The sequence below is a fragment of the Fundulus heteroclitus genome, unplaced genomic scaffold (genome assembly GCF_011125445.2).
Source record: "Fundulus heteroclitus isolate FHET01 unplaced genomic scaffold, MU-UCD_Fhet_4.1 scaffold_40, whole genome shotgun sequence".
NCBI lineage: Eukaryota > Metazoa > Chordata > Actinopteri > Cyprinodontiformes > Fundulidae > Fundulus > Fundulus heteroclitus.
Window position 1 is genome coordinate 272,426 of NW_023396813.1, and position 10,767 is coordinate 283,192.

Consider the following 10,767-nt stretch of genomic DNA (forward strand, 5'->3'; position numbering starts at 1 on the left):
TTCTTATCTGATTTGGTGTTAAACACTGACAAGGTTATTATAGTGGGGAATTTTAAGATTCATGTTGACACTGAATGTGATAACCTTAGTGTAGCATTTAAAACTATCCTAGATTAAATTTGTTTTGCTCAAAATATGCATAAACCTACACACTCTTACCTTTATACTTTGTACCTTGAGCTGACATATGGCATTGATTATGAAGAATTAACAGCATTTCCTCACAACCTTTTCCTATCTGACCATTTTTTAATAACCTTTGAGTTCAGTTTAACTGTGTTGTCCACCTCCAAAAGAAGGTTTGTTATACTAGATCTTTATCAGATAATGCTGTATCAAACTTTAGAGTCTGTCCCAGTGGCAGCTGGCCAGTAGGGGGCGCTCGGGCGCCGCCCCCTTTAAATCGTTTAGATAATAAATGATTTCTGAACTGCAAAGTACTTAGAAATGTATTTATTCATACTGTGTGTCCAATAGACATGTTAGAATTTATTAAAATAGTAAATACATAATTCTATGTAATTGCTCACATTGTGCACACTTCCTATCGTATGTGCAGGGCGCCAGTCTAATGAGAATGAATGTAGGCGCAGCAACTTGGGCAAGCACGTGATCTGAGGCTGACTTTTAATTGGTTATCTAGGGTTTTCCACAGGGCGCACCGCTCTGCGTCCTGGACACACCCATTCTGTTGTGTCATTACTGGTAGAGTGTCAGTACTGGCTAATTTTTTTAAAAACTTTGTGTGATTGGACAATCCCCGATTCGACTCAGCTCAGCTGCAGTTCGTTAGGTTGATTCACGGTTATGCTTGCAAAGTTGAGTAGTTTCAAAATGAGAGAAAATTCTGTTTTGTCTTTACAAAAAAATGCTTTTACAAAGCGTTCACTTGAAGAAAAAAACAGGATAAAGGAGCTTGGACCGGATCGTCTTAATTTACAAATTCAGCAGCAGGCAAGTGATCTCTCCACTCCATGGTTGGAGAAAGCAGTGTAGGTAGTAGTCAGCCAGTGAAGAGGCGTCGGGCGTCAGTGTAGAAGACCATGAAAGGATTGCTGCATAGGTGAGTTGTTGTGGAAAATCACTGTTACACTGGTTTATAGTAATGTTATTTAATATATTAGGAAGATGTGCTTTGTAATTAGAAATACCTTTAGTTGTGTCTATGCTGTGTAGGTATGTTGATGTAATGTTTGTCAGCAAGATATTTTATTTAAGTTGTACTGAAGTTTATGGGTAATGGGGAATAAAACATTTGGTTACTGAATTTTGTATAATCTTGTCCCACAAAAATGCTGTAACACATTTCATAACACAGCCTTAAAAAATGGCAGCAAATGTTATTAAAATCCGGAAAACAATCTAGAAGAAGTCTTTTCAGAAACTGTCACGTTCTTGAAGATTCTCATCACCACACCCATGACCAGCAGAAGCTGAAAGGTGCTTTTCAACTCTGAAAAGAATCAAGACTTTTCTGAGAAACTCAATGACTCAGGACAGGCTGAATGCATTGGCCATGTTGTCAATGGAGAAAAGACTAGTCACAGAGATGACTGACTTTAACAAGAATATAATTGAAAAATTTGCTGGGCAGAAGGAAAGGAGGGCAAAATTCATGTTCAAATAGTGCTATTTTTTAAGATTTGTTTTGTTTGTTTTTCATTTGTTTGTTTGTGTGCGCCCCCCTCAGTTTTTTTAGCACCAGCCGCCACTGGTCTGTCCCCCTTTTAATAACCTTATTATCACAGAAATGCCCTGCAGACAATGTTGTTTCTTCCCATTCACAAATAGATGCTTTTTTTGACAGTGTCACTTCCTCATTGCTTTTTGCTTTAGACAATGTCCCTTGAAAAAGAAGGTGATTATTCACAGGAAGCTGGCTCCCTGGTTTAATTTACAGCTGTGTGTTCTTTGAAGCACAATGTTAGGAAATTGGAGGAATCCTACCTAATCTGGAAAAACAGTCTACTGTTGTATAAAAAAAACTTTGCAGAGTTAGAGCAGCATATTTTCATCAATTATAGAGGGGAACAAAAATAATTCCAGATTTCTCTTTAGTACAGTTGCCAAACTGAGACAAAGCTCCGTTGATCCATCCATTCCCTTAACTCTCAGCAATAATTATTTTATGGGACTCTTCATAAATAAAATTGATTTCATTAAAAATAAAATAATGGCATCCACCCAAACATGATTATCTCATCCTCAATAAGTGAGGCAGTGTTAGAGGAATCTTTAGAAGATGATCAGTGTTTGAACTGTTTAGAAGCAGTAGAGCTTTCTGAGCTATCTATTTTTTTTTTTGCTTTATCTAAACCTTTTACTTGTATGTTAGACCCAATCCCAACCAAGTTGTTTAAGGAGGTATTCCCTTTGATCAGTGGCACTATTTTAGACATTATTAATCTATCCTTAGTACAGGGATATGTACCACAGGCTTTTAAAGAAGCTGTTATTAAACCTTTACTTAAGAAACCATCTCTTGATCAAGATGACTTAATAAATTACAGACCTATATCTAATCTTTTCCTATCTAAAATTCTTCAGAAAGTAGTATCTAATCAAGTATGGGAACATTTACAAAGTAATGACCTACTTGAAGAGTTTCAGTCAGGCTTCAGAGCTCATCATAGCACTGAAACAGCTCTGGTGAAGGTCACTAATGATATTCTCATGGCCTCAGATAATGGACTTGTGTCTGTACTTGTCCTTTGATACAGTTGATCATAATATTATCCTAGAAAGGATTGAGCATACTGTAAAGATTAAGGGGAAAGCATTAGACTGGTTTAAATCTTATCTGTAAATAATGTAAATCCCTGTATATATATATATATATATATATATATATATATATATATATATATATATATATATATATATATATATATATATATACAGGGGTTGGACAATGAAACTGAAACACCTGGTTTTAGACCACAATAATTTATTAGTATGGTGTAGGGCCTTCTTCTGCAGCCAATACAGCGTCAATTGGTCTTGGGAATGACATATACAAGTCCTGCTCGGACCCCGCCACAATGCTCTGTCTCGCCCATCTGCCACTCTGTCATCTGCCACCATCACAGAAAGTCACCGGCTGAATCCGCCTCTCCGCTCCACTCCCCCGGACTGGTTTCCAACCTCGGCGGTAAGCTCTCATGCACCCCGCATATTTCCCCTTGCATTGAGCTCTGCCTAACCCTTCATCTCTCGCCCGCAGAACTACCAGCCTCGTCTCACGTTCTCCGTCGTGGTTCCTCCTCGGATCCTCCCTCGCACTTCTGTGTTCTAAATAAACACCTTAATCTGCTCTCCTGGCTGTTCTGCATGTGGGCCAAACACTTAAAAACCATGACTATATATATACAGGGGTTGGACAATGAAACTGAAACACCTGGTTTTAGACCACAGTAATTTATTAGTATGGTGTAGAGCCTCCTTTTGCGGCCAATACAGCGTCAATTCATCTTGGGAATGATATATACAAGTCCTGCACAGTGGTCAGAGGGATTTTAAGCCATTCTTCTTGCAGGATACTGGCCAGGTCACGATGTGATGCTGGTGGAGGAAAATGTTTCCTGACTCGCTCCTCCAAAACACCCCAAAGTGTCTCAATAATATTTAGATGTGGTGACTGTGCAGGCCATGGGAGATGTTCAACTTCACTTTCATGTTCATCAAACCAATCTTTCACCAGTCTTGCTGTGTCTATTGGTGCATTGTCATCCTGATACACGGCACTTCCTTCAGGATACAATGTTTTAACCATTGGATGCACATGGTCCTCCAGAATGGTTCGGTAGTCCTTGGCAGTGACACGCCCATCTAGCACAAGTATGGGACCAAGGGAATGCCATGATATGGCAGCCCAAACCATCACTGATCCACCCCCATGCTTCACTCTGGGCATGCAACAGTCTGGGTGGTTCGCTTCTTTGGGGCTTCTCCACACCGTAACTCCCCCGGATGTGGGGAAAACAGTAAAGGTGGACTCATCAGAGAACAATACATGTTTCACATTGTCCACAGCCCAAGATTTGCGCTCCTTGCACCATTGAAACCGACGTTTGGCATTGGCACTGGCACGAGTGACCAAAGGTTTGGCTATAGCAGCCCGGCCGTGGATATTGACCCTGTGGAGCTCCAGACGGACAGTTTTGGTGGAAACAGGAGAATTGAGGTGCACATTTAATTCTGCCGTGTTTTGGGGAGCCGTGGTTTTATGTTTTTTGGATACAATCCGGGTTAGCATCCGAACATCCCTTTCAGACAGCTTCCTCTTGCGTCCACAGTGCAATTAATGAAGATTGGCCACCAGGCTGGTCCAATTTAGCCATGAAAATTCCCACACTTAAATGAGAGGTGTTTCAGTTTGATTGTTCAACCCCTGTGTGTGTGTATACACACACAGGGGTTGAACAATATATATATATATATATATATATATATATATATATATATATATATAAGGGCTGTCAATCGATTAAAAAAAATCTAATTAATTACATACTCTAATTAATTAATCTAAATTAATCGCATATAATTTTTGCTGTGAAAGTATTTAAAATATTTAAATTCAAATGATTCAATGAAAATTGACAACAGCAGACAAACTGAACTAAACAGATGCCAATGTCAAACTGAACTCACGTCAACAGGAGACATCAACTGAAATAATAATAAAAAAAGATGACCTGAATTTAACAGACGTCAACATATTCCATATTCCAATCTACTTTTTAGGCTAATTATACATAATTTAGACCTAGTGCTATTTTAACAAACAAGCATTTTATTAGTTGTTATCTCTTTTCTGATGTATTTCTGATGTTTGGCACTTTGTTTTACCTCGTGTTAAAGTTAATAATGATAACAATGATGATGATTATGATCAGAATAAACGTTTGCATCACCTCCATCAAGCTGGAAAGAAAAGAGACAAAAACATTTTTCACACCTCACTTAGTGTTATGGGAGTTTTGGGTGGAATATTAAACAATAGTAACAGAGTTCCCATCTTTACTAAATGACGAGACGGTGGTATAACGTTCCAGCACTTTTATTGAGAAACAGAGCAGAGATTCACATAGTTGGAAAGTAATCGCACCCCACGGTTCCGCTGCAGTCTCTGTCTGCCCTGTCTCTGCCTGCCTCGCTTTCCGGGCTTCCCCTAATACTGCACCGTGGCCTTCCCATGAGACAAAACAAAGACAGTCTATCGTAAACAATCAGTATCCCTCAGCAGCTGCAGCATTTGGCCTTGCAATCAGAAAACAGTGGATCTTATACACAGACATCAGGTCTCCAGGCCTCCTCTGTCCGAGTGGTGTGAGGCCATAGTGACTTCAGAATAATAATTCTTATAACATTCCTCTCTTTTTTTTTTTTTTTTGATGATGGCGTCGTCAGCATCAAGACAAAACAAGATGACCCATCACTTGAAAATGTGAACAAAGCACAGAGGAACCATTTCTGTAAACTCGTAAAGTGGGACCCAAGGGGTTCCCGTGTTGGAACCGGGTAGTGCTGGAACTTTTAGTACAGATCAACATGAATGCTTCATAGAGCTTTAACACACAAGATCAAAGGTTTAGCTTTCATCTACAATTTAGGATTCATCTAATTAGGTAAGGCCTGTTTTAGGTACCTATGCGCACATTATTTTAAAATTACATTAGACTATGGTAAGCTAAACCCTGTTCGTTAACCAAGGTCGAATCCGTCTACTCTTCACCCACCCTGAATACCCTCCAACTCCTTTCTCCACTCACCCCTACGATGGACAATAATCCACCACTCCAAACTTACAACACCAGGAGCAAAGGCAGGAGAGGTTCAGTGCGGGCAGGGGAAACACCAGAAAAAGCTACCCCTAGGGGGCAGTAAAAACTGGCAAGCCCCCCTCCCAGGGAGATCTGCTCTCGGCCAATCTGAGCCTGAAAACCCTGTATTGAATCTAAGTGTTAACATTACCAGCTAATATTAAAGGATCTTTAGAGCCAATCCGATCCTGGTTCTTCCTATATCAAATCAAAAGGTGCATAAACCATAGATCCTTGTGTGTCTGAAGCAAACAGTTTCCATTTTTTACCATAAAACCATATTGATCAACATGATGTAATATTAAAGTGTAGATCTCATAACACAAAAAAATCAAACATGTGAGTCAGTGGAACAGAGCAGATAAACAAACAGCAACACAATATGAGAAGAGTCCTAAACGTCAAGACCGCAAAGTTAAGAAAGCCTTCAGGCCATTCATGGCACAAGGCAGAAAATAATCTAGTCGCGCTTAGGGTCTCTTCAGGCAACTCCTCCCGTTGAAGAATAAGGAATCAGAGTTCTCTGGCTTCTTCATCCCCAGTTCTCTTCTTGGTTCCTCCTCGCAGGCTGGACGATTGAGCTGGATGGTAATAAGTGTTCAGTTCTGGATGGGCACTGAGCATTTTATTTTGCATTTCTCTCTAATAAAACACTTTGTGAAGATGGTCTGCAGACACGAGTCCTTGTTTCCACTGGAGAACAGAAACAAGGTGTAATTAGTGTTCTTATCAAAAAAAACCTTTCATGTGTCATTTATTAAAACATCCTCCAAGCACTTTCACATTCAAGATATTTCTGTGCACAATTATTTAGCTCTCAGAATTCTGCAATTTAATTATTAATTAAAATAGTAATCTTTAAGTTCAAATGTATCTGCAGTAAATTCATAATAATTCTTAACAGAATGCTTTCAATGTGTGTCTTAACTGTTGTTGTCTGACAGTTGAAGTTCTCTGCAACATAATTTCATCAACATATTCGTTTCATGACATTTCCCATTTATTTTGAAAACCCAACTGAGAAAAAGAAAGCCTTTCCATGTGAAAGCCTTTTCCCTCTCTCCCTCTTTTTTTTTTTAAGTGAGGTGCTGTTCTGCACAGAAAAGACAAAATATTTATACCATGCTGTTACTGTTCAAGGATGCCAAGGTTCTACAACACAAAACAAAGCAGAGAGCAGGAGAGAACAGGAGTTTTTTGAAAATGTTCTAACATTGTTGAACAACCAAAGCTGCTTAAGCAAATCAGAATTAGTTCCCAAATTAATCCTAAAATAAAGTAAACCTTACATTGTGATTATTTATTTATTTATTTATTCATCTTCTTAAACTGAGGATTAAGGACTTTTATTAAGAAGTTCTTGGGTGAACGCATCTCTGCGTTCCTATTTGTCTAGGCCTCCGCAATCTGATCTATGATCTATGTATTCTGAGTGCCTGGTCAGGAAGGGTTAAGGTTCTCCGAAGCTTTCTGTTTTCAGCAACCCTGAAAACCCAGAACCATTTACAGTCAGTGTTAGGTGTCAGGTAACCTGTGGGACCACCTTGTCGTCCCTCTGGTTCCACCAGCTGTGTCAAGTCCACAGCAGCTCGTCCTGGGTGCCATGCCCCAGGGGTCTCCACACCCCCCTGTGTGGAACGTCTCTCATTGTAAGGATCTCACCTTATGTCCCGTTCAAAACAGGAGTTCCAATGTGGGGTGTCTTTGCTGCTTTAATGTTCCTCAGAGAAAACCTTCATTCATTGATACATCTTCAAGCTGTTACCCTTTCATCATCACAGCCCCCCAACCATCCTGACCAGATCCAAAATGTCCCCATAATTTAATCTAATTAAATTAATCTTACTTATTTTTTGTATGTAAGACAATAACCATTAAATTATCCTGATCTAAAAGCCCTCAGGTTAACAGGTTAACTGGTTAAAAATACTTTTGAGTTATTTGTGTTCTAGTTGAAAGATATTAAATCTCCATAAATATTGTAACCATTGTACCCTGATGCTTTAATCCTAAATTTACCCATGTTAGTTAGTAGGGTGTGTCATTATGCTAATTTTATTGCAAAATTTCCCATTTTAGCCAGTAACCTTTTCTTTGCGTTTTATTGAAGCCTGCCAGAGTAGCAGAAATCAGCTTACTCTTAAGATGTTTATTAAATGAAATGCTATTTAAAAGTTCAGATTACTCTACCTATATAGTGAAAACGAATTCATTCATTTATTTATTTAACTGTTGATATAATACCCACTTAATTTATTAAGTTGCTCCATGATTCCATCAAGGTGCTTCTTTAAAAGTTTTCACCTGTACATAATCTTAATGTGTTTCGTAATGTGTGTTTTGTTTTAATTGTGTACAACAAAATCTGAAGTGAAATGCATGAAGTCGTGTCTGCAGAACTCATCTGTGTTTGTTGTCGAAGGTTGTCCGATGCCTCAGTCATAGTCCTTCAATGTCCTTTTCCAGTCCAATGTCTAAATTCAGCAGCCCAACATTCTCCTTCTCATCAAGAGTCCATCCTCCAGTCCTCACGCCTGCAAACAGAATGAATTCTGCCAGCATTTTTTGCCAAAGAAAACGCTCCATAGGTTGAAAAGAAATTACAGCAAAACAGTCACAAACATTTTAACTACAGTGTTCCCTCTAACATGACAAACATAAAAGAAAAAAAAAAAAATCAAACTTTGTCTCTGACAAAATAAAACTCAAAACTGGATCAAGCTGAAGTCAATGACATCACCTTTAGTCCTTGTCCCAAGGATCAGCCCCCATGGCACTGCGGCACTGTTTCTGCATTCTCTCGCATCTGAGAATGTCTAAAATGAGACTAAATCTCTATGTTAGCACAATCCTATCATATTGACCAGGTTTCTTTGCAAAGAAAAAGAAGCAGAAAGATAGAGCTGTTAATAGCAGAAAGCAACAAACATCTTTAAGACACCACCTTTCCTGCTGGAAGATCTCCTGGCATAAATGGTTAAAACTAAGTATAATTTAGTGTCCAAATCTGATTATAACTCCTTACCGCACTGCTAGCACTGTCTTTTCAGAGTCTCCTGTTGGCAGAAAGGTGGCGTCTCCTTTAATCTGAAAGCAATAACTCAGAGAAAAAACAAGAGTGTGAGGCCATAGTGACTTCAGAATAATAATTCTTAGTAACTCTAATATTTTAGTCTAAATACTTTAGCCTAAGTATTTTAGGCTAAAATATTACACTTTTTATTTGTTTTTCTTCAATCGCACGGTGATGTTTAGTAATTTCTGCCAAAGGCTGCAGCATTTTTATTTAATTCATCTGAATGCAGTATTTGCAAGCCATACTCTCCCTGAATGGCTTAGCACCTAAATACATCACAGACTTGTTATCAGTGTATCAACCATCCAGACCACTAAGGTCTTCTGGCTCCAGCCTACTCTGCATACCTAGAACACAAACTACACACGGAGAAGCAGCATTTAGTTCCTATGCTCCACTTATCTGGAACAAACTTCCAGAAAATTGTAAAGGTGCGGAAAGCCTGAGTTCCTTTAAATCAAGATTAAAAACACATTTGTTTAGGATTGCCTTCAACTGTTCTAGTTAACTGAATCACCACTTCTTTGTTCTAATTTCTATCTACATTTTATTCCTACTTGCTTTTATTCTGTTTTAATTTGCTATATTTTAATCATGTAAAGCACTTTGCATTGTCCCTGTACTGAATTGTGCTATATAAATAAATTTGCCTTGCCCTGCCTTGCCTTGAATGGAAAAAAAATTGTCTGTAATTGACTTTAACAGCCGAGCGAGTGCACAGCTGGTGTTGAGCGTGAAACGAGCAGGTACGCGCGAGTAGAGATGGAACTCTGTAGCGCCTCCCCTGTGACTCTTTGGCGCCCCCCCGGGGGAGGCGCGCCTCACCTATTAAAAACCCCTATACGACATTGATTAATCTGCGTTATTTTTTTTAATCCGTTAATTTTTTTAAAATTAATTAATCGAAATTAACGCGTTATTTTGACAGCCCTAATATATATATATATATATATATATATATATATATATATATATATATATATATATATATATATATATATATATATATGCTTCCGATTGGCAAAATTATCAGACAGCATGGGATTCATTTCCACTGTTATGCTGATGACACTCAGCTATATTTATCCATAAATACTGATGAATCTAATCAACTACTTCAACTACAGGCATGTCTTTATGACATCAAAACCTGGATGACTTTAAATTTCCTGCTTTTAAATATTGACAAGACAGAAGTTGTAATCTTTGGACTCTTTGGAGTTCTCAAAAAATAAACTTCTTAATCAATCACTTAACCTGGATGGCATTAAACTGGCCTCTGTACACAATCTTGGTGTCATGTTTCACTAAGACATGTCATTTAAATCCCATATTAAACGGGTTTCTTAGGGTTAGGGTTTCCTTTTTTCACCCCTGGAATATCGCCAAAATTAGAAATATTTTGTCCAGGGGTGATGCTGAAAAACTAGTCCATGCATTTGTTTCTTCAAGGCTGGACTATTGTAATTCTTTACTATCAGGAAGTCCACAAAATGCAGTTCAAAGCCTTCAGCTGATCCAAAATGCTGCAGCAAGAGTTCTGATGAAAATCAACAAGAGGGATCATATTTCTCCTGTTTTAGCTTCCCTTCATTGGCTTCCTGTTAAATCAAAAATGGAATATAAAATTCACCTTCTCACATATAAAGCCCTTAATAATCAAGCTCCATCATATATCAGAGCTCTTCTCACAAGTTACATGGCTTGCTAAAAGAATCAAATTACATAAATAATTTCTCAGTTTCGTTATAACTGATTTAGGCCAGTTACATGAAAAAGACAAAAATCTTGGATTTTTTTAAAGAGCTGTATAGTAGGTTTTATTTCAGAGTTGGGGTCATGCTGAGGAAGAACTGAGAAACATCT